Source organism: Gouania willdenowi, chromosome 18, assembly GCF_900634775.1.
Source record: "Gouania willdenowi chromosome 18, fGouWil2.1, whole genome shotgun sequence".
NCBI lineage: Eukaryota > Metazoa > Chordata > Actinopteri > Blenniiformes > Gobiesocidae > Gouania > Gouania willdenowi.
In genome coordinates this window covers 28,345,153-28,356,597 of record NC_041061.1, presented here as the reverse complement: position 1 = coordinate 28,356,597, position 11,445 = coordinate 28,345,153, and the positions used below count along the sequence as shown (strand labels likewise).

Genomic DNA, 11,445 nt, shown 5'->3' with positions numbered 1-11,445 from the left:
GCGGAGGGGAGGAGAGAGAAGCCATAGGTGCTAAATTTAAGCTAAGCTAAGCTAAGCTAAGGACAAAAGGAAGTTTAAAGGAGATTGTACTGCCTATAAGAGGCAAGATTGCTTTTTACTTAACCTTCGTACGTTTAACTGTACGGTAAAAAATTAAAACAAGTGTTTTCAAGGCTAAAATATCAATGACAACAAGTTTGATTAGAGTTAGCAGAACACAGTAGTAGAGCGCTGCAAACAGCGGTAGAGTGTAAACAGGAAATGATCGATACGTCACCACGTCAGCACGTCACCAGCGTCCACAACCCTGGAAAAATATAAGGTTTCATTAGCCAGGACAGAAATGAAGCTGTTAATAGGGGTTGGTCAGTGACAATTCATATAAGCAAATAGTACGGTATAGTGGCTTCTTTGATGGAAATATTTGTATTGATTGATTATTTATTTTTTCCTTCAAAAGTCAGTTTTAGTCAAGTTATTGACATTTTCTTAGAAGTATTAATTTTAGATCAAAGCGTCACAAATGGCATTACACAGTGAAGGATCTGATAAAAGCACTTTGGTGTTTGGTTTGCTCACAGGTTCCAGTCAGTTTTGATTTCTGGTTATTGTTCACTGGTATTAAATGTTGTAAGAATTGTGTTACAATAAATATCATTTTAGACAATGTTGATATTTTTGTTTTCTTTCGACATTAATGAACACATTTGGATAATGTTCTTAAACAACTGAATATTTTCATTTTTCTTTATTTTTGAATATTAATTCTCATTTGTTCCTCTACAAAATGCATCTTGTAACTGTAGAGGATGATGACATCATTTGTCACACATACATAGCAGAGAACAGAGAGTGACAGTGAGGAGGTCATAAACTGATAAATATATTCACCCTCATGGACCACATGGTCAGAATGCTCTGCCAGATGTGCTCCAGTGTTTAAGTCGTGTCGTTACTACAGTTCTTCAATCACTTTCTAGCATAGATGGCCACAGACAGAGCGATGCCACCAATGGCTACTGCAGTGGCACCAAGCAGCCACTTCCAGCTCAAACACCATGCTGACTTGGCCTGATGTTTGTGGGTGCTGGACGGTTTCTCCAACATCTTCTCATCCATGGCCTGATGTTTGTGGGTGCTGGACGGGTTCTCCAACATCTTCTCATCCATGGCCTGATGTTTGTGGGTGCTGGACGGGTTCTCCAACATCTTCTCATCCATGGCCTGATGTTTGTGGGTGCTGGACGGGTCCTCCAACATCTTCTCATCGTCCTCACTGTCCTTCTTCATCATCGTGGAGACCTCATCGCGGATCGTGTTGTTGCGTGGCTTCAGGTCTCTGTGCTGATCAAGAACATTGCCTTGCTCCTTCTTGCAGGTGGCCAGATCAATCTTCTCAGTGGGGGGCAGCAGCTTCAGGTCTGGAGCATCAGTAGCTTCCAGGAGTGTAATTATAAACTCAACCTTTGACCGAATCGTGAAGAGCGCCTTCTCTCTCATTTCCATGAATCGCACTGCTACATCCAGTTCCTGGATCGCTTCCCCGTTACCCACAGTGAACGACAACTCCGGGTCCTCGTTGACCAGCGTCCCATCGCTCAGACGTGATACTATATGAATCTTCACAATCTGTCCAGGTTGTGGCCTACTGTATCTTCCTCTTCCAGGCTGCAGCACCTTTTTCATTATCTCACCATTTCCAAGGATATCTAACCACCCATGAGTTTCTCTCCTCATGGACTGATCCATGACAATCTTATTCCCACTCTTCACGACTGGTGCACTGTCACTGCTTTGGTAAACAACCTGAAACACAAGAAAACATATTATAAGTAGATTACCATTATTCGCTGGCAGCTTCTGAGCAGGGTTGGAGTCAGTAATAATTGTAATCATGTAATTGATAATTAATTACAAAGATGGTGTAGTTATAATTGTAATTGTAATTTTAAAAATCTGTTGCTGTCGTAATCTCATTAAATTCTAGTTGAGTTTAGATAATTTACTTTGTAATTGTAATTGCCTTTAAAATTCTATAAAAAAGTCATTTATTTAATGCAAAACTGGTGAACATGTTCTACACATATGTAGTTAAAATATTATTAAAATGTTTATATCAAGCTTTCCCACATTTTACCATTTTAAAAGTGTATTTTACAGCTGACTTAAGACCCGTTATCATATGAGATGCTAACAGAAAGCTAGCACAAGAGAAAGGTTAACTTTTATTAGGTTATCTATTTCAGGCTCAGTATTTCTGAATAATTGTAAAGTAAATGATAATGTACTGTAATTGTAATTTGATTTCTGAGGCTAAAAAAATAATTGTGATTTAATTGTAATTGGAAAAAATGCTGGTCACTGTAATCATAATGTACTTGTTGTTAGATTGTCCTCTGTGCTAAAAGATGGTAGCACCATGAGATTTACCGTTTAAGAGTAGCTTAGTATTAGTGTCTCATCTGTGGGAAGGATGTTAATTCTGGGACGTATTAGTCTTTCTTTGAATCAGGGGCTGTTCCAGATGTTTCCTATTCTCTCCTATCTGCAGCTTTGGGCTTTTACACTATGTCTGTGTTTTTTCTCCTGAGGAAGTATCTGCTCTATGAGCTCTGGGTTTTTAGTTCTGCCTTTTGTTCTCTTTTTTTTGGTTCTACTTTTTGCTCTTTCTTTGATGTTCTCTGATGTGGAGTTCTTCCCCAGAATATCAACGGTTGTTCTAAACTCCTCAGTGGCCACAGTTACATGATGTTTTTTTAAATTCAGAATGAGTTATTCTGCATTAAATCATTCTGCTTCATGTTTACATGGTAATAGTAATTCCAGAACTGAGGTTTACATGGAAAAGTGGTTTATTTGGCTTTAGTTAATTCCACTTTAGGTCTGGGGGTTGGGAAGGCTGTGATTGGACAGGGGGCGAACATGACGTAGAAACACAACCAACATTTTATTGTCGGCTGTAACCAGTGTTGTGCTAGTTACTGAAAAAAAAGTAACTAGTTACCGTTACTAGTTACTTCATTCACAAAGTAACTCAGTTACTATTTTGATCACTTACACCAAAAAGTAATGCTTTACTAGAAAAAGTAACCTTTGAGTTACTTAGAATTAAAGAATATCTCATTTATTTTGAGTCATTTATGTCCGTACAGCTTCATATTAGTGCGTCCCACCTTTTTTAAATGATGACGGGCAGGCAGATGACTCTACCCACACACCTCCTGTACCAACCAGGACAAGCTAACATTGCTACCACCTACACCACTCACCAATATATGATCGATCCTGAGAACCACCTCCAAGCTACGTTCACGTTTGCTCTAAAACACCTCAAAGAGAGCACTAAGGGCCATAAAGCCTACTACGACCAAAAAGCCTCACAGGAGGAACTACAGGTTGGAGACAGAGTCTAATATTACAGTTTTGCTCAAAAACGATCATCATGCAACCAAACTAGTGAAGAAATTTCTTCTGAAATGGACCGGACCCCCAAATAAAGGTTCCCAGCACAAAGACCAAACAAAAGCTCAAGTGGGTCCACCAAAACCAAATTAAGCTATACAGAACAACAAAACTAACAGACTAGCCGTCAATCGCGAGCTGAATAAACCCTACGAGCCGAGATATGGCATTCCTAATTAGCCAACTAGTCAACGCATTCAATAACATCTACCACCTCAAGGACATCGTAAACTAGAAACTAGGACTGGAATCTACTACAAAAGCTCTATCCAACCTCTAATATACATGTGGTTTACACCAGACATGACCCTAGTCAATGTAATTATTCTCTGTCACATATATCTACCTTCTGCACTGCCGCTTTATGCCTTAGGCACACCAGGAAAGTACAAGACCAAATCAATCGATCGCATATTCAAACGCAACCGACCCAGATCCGAGGGTGTACTTTGCTATAATAGGGGAAACCCCAATTACATCACAGAGAAAACAACAATATATATTGAATATTGCCATTCTGGTTTTATACATCTAAGTAACATCTCAAGGCAAGGGCAAAATATTGAGATGTATATTGTGTATCATAATATAGCTTGAAAATATTCAGACATTTAAAAAAGGCCATATTGCCCCGCCCATTTGACGCAAAAAATATGTCGACGTAAATGTTTTGTATTGATGCGTCGTCCCAAACATATATGTTGTCCCACACCAGTCCAGAATTGATATAATGCATCAGAAATCTAGACCCTAATCAGCCAAATGCTTAGAACGAAGAAGATCTTATAACCAATAATGGAGTTTGCACCAGCAGTGGGAGGAGCTTGAGTCGTTCCAAAGATCTTTACAATATCAGCTCATTTACACAAGATTATGACTTAATATGTAAACACATTTAGATTAAAACAAGCAGTATTTACTCACTGGATTGTGGAAAATCACTAAATTAGTCATTAAAGTTGACATTATTATTAGAAACTCACCTTGGTCTCAAACGTTGCTCACTGATGACAACCTTTGGTCAACGTTAATCTATATTATTAAAGCTACTTTAGTCGTTTCTGACGGTGCAGGAGATTCTGTTGAATGATGTAGATTCTGCAGCTTTTATCTTAGCCTGAGTTGCCATGACAACCTGTCAACATTGAGCTTCCATTTTAGCCTGAGTTGCCATGACAACCTGTCAACATTGAGCTTCCATTTAAGCCTGAGTTGCCATGACAACCTGTCAATATTGATCTGTTCGAAGCTGCCTTTTGTGATTAAATGTATGTCATATTATCATAGGAAGATCAAATATATTAAATTAAATAATGTAAACACATTTTACTCCTCATAGTGGATATACTGTATGTATAGACTGTTACATCAGGCATAATTACTACCAATGAGAGAGCGTCTTATACAACAATAGAAAACTAATGAACATTTTACTCACCAGGGGGCGCTGTTGGCCAAAAACTTACATATAAGTCGCTTCATTGTATAAGTCACAGAGGTGTAAAAAGTACTGATATATCCTCAAGTAGAAGTACAAGTAAATCATACATAAAATACTCAAGTACAAGTAAAAAGTAGCTCAATTAAATAGTATTCAAAGTCAAAGTTACTAGTTACTTTCACCCCCACAGTTATTGTTGGTTCTCTTACATACAGTAAACATATCATGTAGAAACAAAAAAAAGGAAAAAATGAAATCTTCCACAATTGGAATCTAATTTATTTTCCACAAAGGATCTGTATTAAATAAAAGGTTTGTCAAAATGTAAATTTAAAAAAAAATAATAATAACAAATTAATTCAATTCACAATAAAAAAATAAAAAAAAATGTATCAGGCTCCAAGTATAGATACATTTAAAAACTCTAAAACTGAGAAAATAACTGGCATTCAATGCTGTTTTGGTGCTAATATGATTAGTTGGCTATGATCTAATCCATTACGTTTAATCTGATTAGTTGGCTATGATCTAATGCAATACATTTAATCTGATTAGTGGGCTATGATCTAATGCATTACTTTTAATCTGATTGGTGGGCGATGATCTAATGCATTACATTTAATCTGATTAGTGGGCTATGATCTAATGCATTACTTTTAATCTGATTGGTGGGCTATGATCTAATGCATTACGTTTAATCTGATTGGTGGGCTATGATCTAATGCATTACGTTTAATCTGATTGGTGGGCTATGATCTAATGCATTACGTTTAATCTGATTGGTGGGCTATGATCTAATGCATTACATTTAATCTGATTGGTCGGCTATGATCTAATGCATTACGTTTAATCTGATTGGTGGGCTATGATCTAATGCATTGCATTTAATCTGATTGGTGGGCTATGATGTGATGCATTACGTTTAATCTGATTGGTTGGCTATGATCTAATGCATTACGTTTAATCTGATTGGTGGGCTATGATCTAATGCATTACGTTTAATCTGATTGGTCGGCTATGATGTGATGCATTACGTTTAATCTGATTGGTGGGCTATGATCTAATGCATGACATTTAATCTGATTGGTGGGCTATGATCTAATGCATTACGTTTAATCTGATTGGTGAGCTATGATCTAATGCATTACGTTTAATCTGATTGGTGGGCTATGATCTAATGCATTACATTTAATCTGATTGGTGGGCTATGATCTAATGCATTACGTTTAATCTGATTGGTGGGCTATGATCTAATGCATTACGTTTAATCTGATTGGTCGGCTATGATCTAATGCATTACGTTTAATCTGATTGGTCGGCTATGATCTAATGCATTACATTTAATCTGATTGGTGGGCTATGATCTAATGCATTACGTTTAATCTGATTGGTGGGCTATGATCTAATGCATTACGTTTAATCTGATTGGTGGACTATGATGTGATGCATTTGTTGTTGTCTGGTCATTTCATTTTTTGTAGTTTCACAATGTCTGTTGATCATTTTAAAACAGAAAATAATTCACTCAGTAGCAGTTGGTGTAGAAATGTTTTAAAAAGTACTTGTAAAAATAAAATTAGTGATTTATAAATATACTAAAGTACGAGTACCCATCAAAGCAACTCAATTACAGTAATGTGAGTACTTCTAATCCATTACTTTCAGCTCTGATAAGTCACATACCAATAATTTTAAATGAAAAAGGTGTGACATATGACAGAATTTACGGTAGTTCAGTCAAACAAATATTCATTGCTCATAAAGCTTCACTAGCTCTGAGTCTATGATAAATATCTATAAAACTTTTCCTCTTTGTTACAAAAACACCCTAGAGTGGATTAGACAGTTTGTGATGCACTTTTTTACGTTTACATGTGTGCATTAAAGCATGTTAGTGGATTATCCCCCGCTAAACTACTAGATTAAGGCATCATTAGCAGATAATAGATGAAGATATGCTAACGTTACTGGATAAACATAGCAACACAGCGTTAATAACAAGGTTCAGTTTTAATAATGCCATTATTATACAATTATAGAATTTACTTTTAAACGTGATTTATTTTGCTGTAGTAAATTAAATGAATGAATTAGATATAATTTTAGGACATAAAGGTCCTATGCTATGAATCTAGATAATTGTATCCTGGATTAATCTCCATTAACGGGCGTCAACTAACCAAACATTCCCTGTCAGAGAGAAGCTGTCCTACGAAGGTCGATAACAACACGCTAATTAAAGCCAAGTGTTTTCAGCCTGGGTACATGCGTGTTCACATGAAAGGGGTGGAGCTAGTCTGACCAATCACTACAATGGAGAAAACTGGCAGAGTGAGTTTCTTCACAAAGGTGATGACACATGATGATAAAAAAAACGTGTGTTGTTGTAATGAAGGGAAACTGATCACTGTCCGTTATCAAAGCAGGCTGACTTGATAAGTGATAAAACCATTCATGTTGTGGGTTAAAACTACTAATAAATGGTTAATAATATGATGAACTGTATTAACACATCTATAGTAACAGGTTATGTACCACAGACCTTTAAAACCACTGTAATCAAACCTCTCCATAAAAATGACTTGTCCAATTATAGACCAATATCTAATCTGCCTTTAGTTTCCAAAATGTTTGAAAAAGTCATCACAGGTCAACTATGTGATCACCTACTTAGGAACAATTTATACAGAGCTTTCAGTCTGGCTTTAGAGCCAATCACAGCACAGAGACTGTCTTAGTAAAAGGAACCAATGATCTTCTCTTAACCTCAGACAGAAGGTTGATCTCAGTTCTGGTTCTCTTAGATCATATCTGTCAAGTTTTGGATTTGAAAATAAGTGAAATTTTCTGGCGCCCACTACGATCCGTCCCACCCTCCCAACTAAGCTCCAGTATTCCTTATATTTTAATATAGATGTACAATAAATCTAAAATACCCACTTGTCAACTACTTACTAAATACAATGATGTGATTAGAATCTGGTAGGTCGACTTTTATTAACATTTAAATGTTTTGAACATTCCTACTAGGGCTGGTGATATGGACCAACACTCATATCTCAATATATTTTATCTAAATGATGATTTATGATATAAATCTAGATAATTTTATCAAATAAAGTCTGATCAGAAAGAAAATTCTGGGTTAAATTTGCTGATGGAAAATGTTACACAGGCTCATTTATTAACAAACACCTGATCAATATGTGACACTTATTAATCATCTAACTGAGCTTTACATGTTGTTCTGAGAAGTAAAAGCAGCGACTCTTAAAACTAGTATTTTGATACATAATAAGCTATAATATATACATATATATATATATATTGATATATGAAATATTATAGTTTTCTATGTCACCAAAATAGAAAACTTGATACATCTTGAATCTCAATTTATCGCCCAGCCCTAATTCCTAAATTATAAAACAGCCAAAATAAAAACATAAATGTGTATATGAAGCACATGTGTTTATTTAATATACTTACAGTTTATATACAAGTCAGCACGTTGCATATTTATTATTAATGTCACGTTGCTTGTCTTTAAGTCAGACATTAACATTTTCTTTTTATTAGATATTTTCTTATAATTTCTCATACTCACTCATGTGGTTCTCACTAATGACTTATTATAGACATTTATTACAGACTTTACATTCTTTAACACTTTTTTAAAGCAGTGTATATTTGTGGAGCTTGTGATTGGCTGATTTTTCATGGTGACTTACGTGGTTCCTTCCGCTGTGGTAGATGCTAAAAGTTACTAGTCTAACAGAACGTGTAACTGTGTCCCATCCTGCTGTTCTTTAGGAAGTTAAACTCTGTCACATTTTACAACGTATTTACACCAGTTTTTAGGGTTTTTTCACTGGAACGTCTTCATTCATTCGTCTCTGTTCTGAGTTGTTTCTGGGTTTGTTGCTGCTGTCGGCACTAATCTGACGAGAGCTGCCGCCCAGGCTAATTCAGGTGGCAGTTCTCGTGGCATCTTTTAATTTTTATTACATTAAAATACGGGATATTTACGGAAAAATAATAATACGTGAAGATGGCTGGAAAGAGGGGTAAAATACGAGAGTTTCCAGGCCAAAACGGGATACTTGACAGGTATGTCTTAGATCTCAGTGCAGCCTTCGATACAGTGGATCATCATCTACTGCTGCAGAGACTGGAAAGTGTTTTTGGGATTAAAGAAACAGCGCTGGGTTGGTTTGTGTGTGTGTGTATCTGCATTTTGTCATTTTCAATTTGAGTTTTTTAATAACTTTTCAACTTTTTAATTAATTTTAATGAAAATGTAACGTTCCACTGGTCAGCAGTTCTTAAACCCATTTCAACTTTTAAAATGTTCAGCTTTTTTGTTCATTTTTAGTGAATACCTTCAACTTTTCTGTATCTTTAACCGTTTTTGACTCACAGCCCTTCAATGAGTTCCATTTTTAGCTTTGACCAACTTCTAGAGTAGAGGGACAGCTTTACCTTCAACTCTTTGTCAACACATTGTCATAACTTGTAAAATATTCAACCTACAGTCCTAATGTTTTTAAAAGTAGTACTTCTATCTGTCTAGCTGCTCACAATAGCACATTTGAATTTATTATTGTTATAAGTTCTATCACTGCCAATGACATAACCATAATTGTTGCTTCTCATTTCAAGTTTTTCATTCCTGTATATCCAGAAACACACAATGCAAGGAGCATTTATAAAAGGATCTATTACTGTATTACCATGCTACCATTTAAACTGTCTCTGACAGGTCTTCATTTATTTATTTATTTATTTTACCTTGTCTGCACATGTTGTCAAAAGTCAACACTACAAGAAGTACTGTTATGTTTGTCACTTACATAACCTTGTAAAATAATAGATGAAAACTCCGGTAACGTTTTAAACATCTTTTACTCCACAGGTGCCTTATCACAACTCACACATTAGTGCGCTGACACTTTATACATAACATATGCGCCTGTACACATGCGCAACATAAAGTAGTGCCTCTTACACAGTACTAACCATAGCTGCTTATGTCAATACATAACAATTCCTCCCTTCCAGCTTTTATGCACTTATGAAATTCAAATAAAAATACCAAGTAGGAGTTATGGCAAATAACTTCAAAAAAAGAACTTACCTTTATAACAAATGCACAAGTATACAGTAGCATGTATTAACAATTCAATAAAACTTTTTTTTTTTTTTTTTTTTTTTCTTAACAGTTACAACACTTGTTTATTTTTCTTTTTACAAATCAAGTCTCTCAGGTGGTTTACGGTTCCTTCCGGGGTATCTACGTCCCGGAGGGTCAGGCAGGTTTGTGATTGGTCTGGGACTGTTCACAGTCTCTGGTGTGGAGTTTATTTCCACTTCAGTCAAGTCGGGTGTTGAGATACTGTCTTCTTTATTTGCAGTACCAGTTGGTGTCACAGATCGGTTAGTGACATTTCCATGTGAGGCATCCAAAAGCTGATCGACATGTCTGCGCCAGACGACATCAGGTTGTAGGCCCACAGTATAAGAGAGTGGACCTGATTGTGACAGAATCTCAGCTTGCTGCCACTTGTCACTTTGGTTGCGATAGTCTCGAGCCAGAACTTTTTGTCCAATATCGAATGATCTTAGTTTCCTTTGTTGTTGAGTGGGAGAACATTGTTTGTTAGTGACATGTTGACGGATGTCAGGTTTCAGAAGATCCAAACGACACCTTAAGTTTCTTCCCATGCACAACATTGCCGGTGATTGTCCTGTCGTTGAGTGTGGTGTGTTTCGGTATGCTAGTAGAAAGTTAGTTATCTTCTGTTGCAGAGGCACTCCTTCCTTCCTACTTGCTTTCATGGACTGTTTAAAAGTCTGCACGAAACGTTCAGCCAGCCCATTGGTAGCCGGATGATGAGGAGCAGAGGTGACGTGTTTTATTCCATTGCTTTTCAGGAAAACCTGAAATTCCTCACTGGTGAACTGCGTTCCGTTGTCGTTGACAAGCTGAAGCGGATATCCAGTGCGAGCAAAAAGCATCTGGAGTTGAGTCACCGTCTGCGCCGTAGTTGCTTTATTCACTGTGAAAACCTCAGGCCATTTCGAGTGTGCATCGACCACAATAAGGAACATGTGGTCCATAAAAGGTCCAGCATAGTCCACATGTATGCGTTGCCATGGAATCGTCGGCCATTCCCAAGTGTGGACAGGAGCAAGCTGGGGTTGGCGCTGGGTTTGTTGACAACCTGTGCATGTTTTGACAAGAGCTTCTATGTGGTTATCAAGGCCAGGCCACCACACATAACTTCTCGCAAGGCTTTTCATTTTCACAACCCCCATGTGTCCATCATGCAGTGCGTTAAGCACTTTAGCACGTAGTTTGGGTGGTACAATAACACGCGAACCCCACATGACACAACCGTGGCACACAGTAAGTTGATCCTTCCTTGTGAAATAGTCCGATAGTTCAGTTTCTCTCTGGGAAGGCCAACCGGTCATAGTTAAGTCATACACCTTAGATAGAAGAGGGTCATTTCTCGTTTCTTTGCTTATTTGTGCACTTG

The 11,445-nt window shown here is 37.0% G+C and overlaps 1 pseudogene; it reads right to left on the bottom strand.

The window, feature by feature from the left end:
- Positions 1 to 894: 894 nt before the first annotated feature.
- Positions 895 to 4,571, bottom strand: LOC114480414 (peptidyl-prolyl cis-trans isomerase FKBP8 pseudogene; annotated as a pseudogene).
- Between the last annotated feature and the right edge of the window lie 6,874 nt (positions 4,572 to 11,445).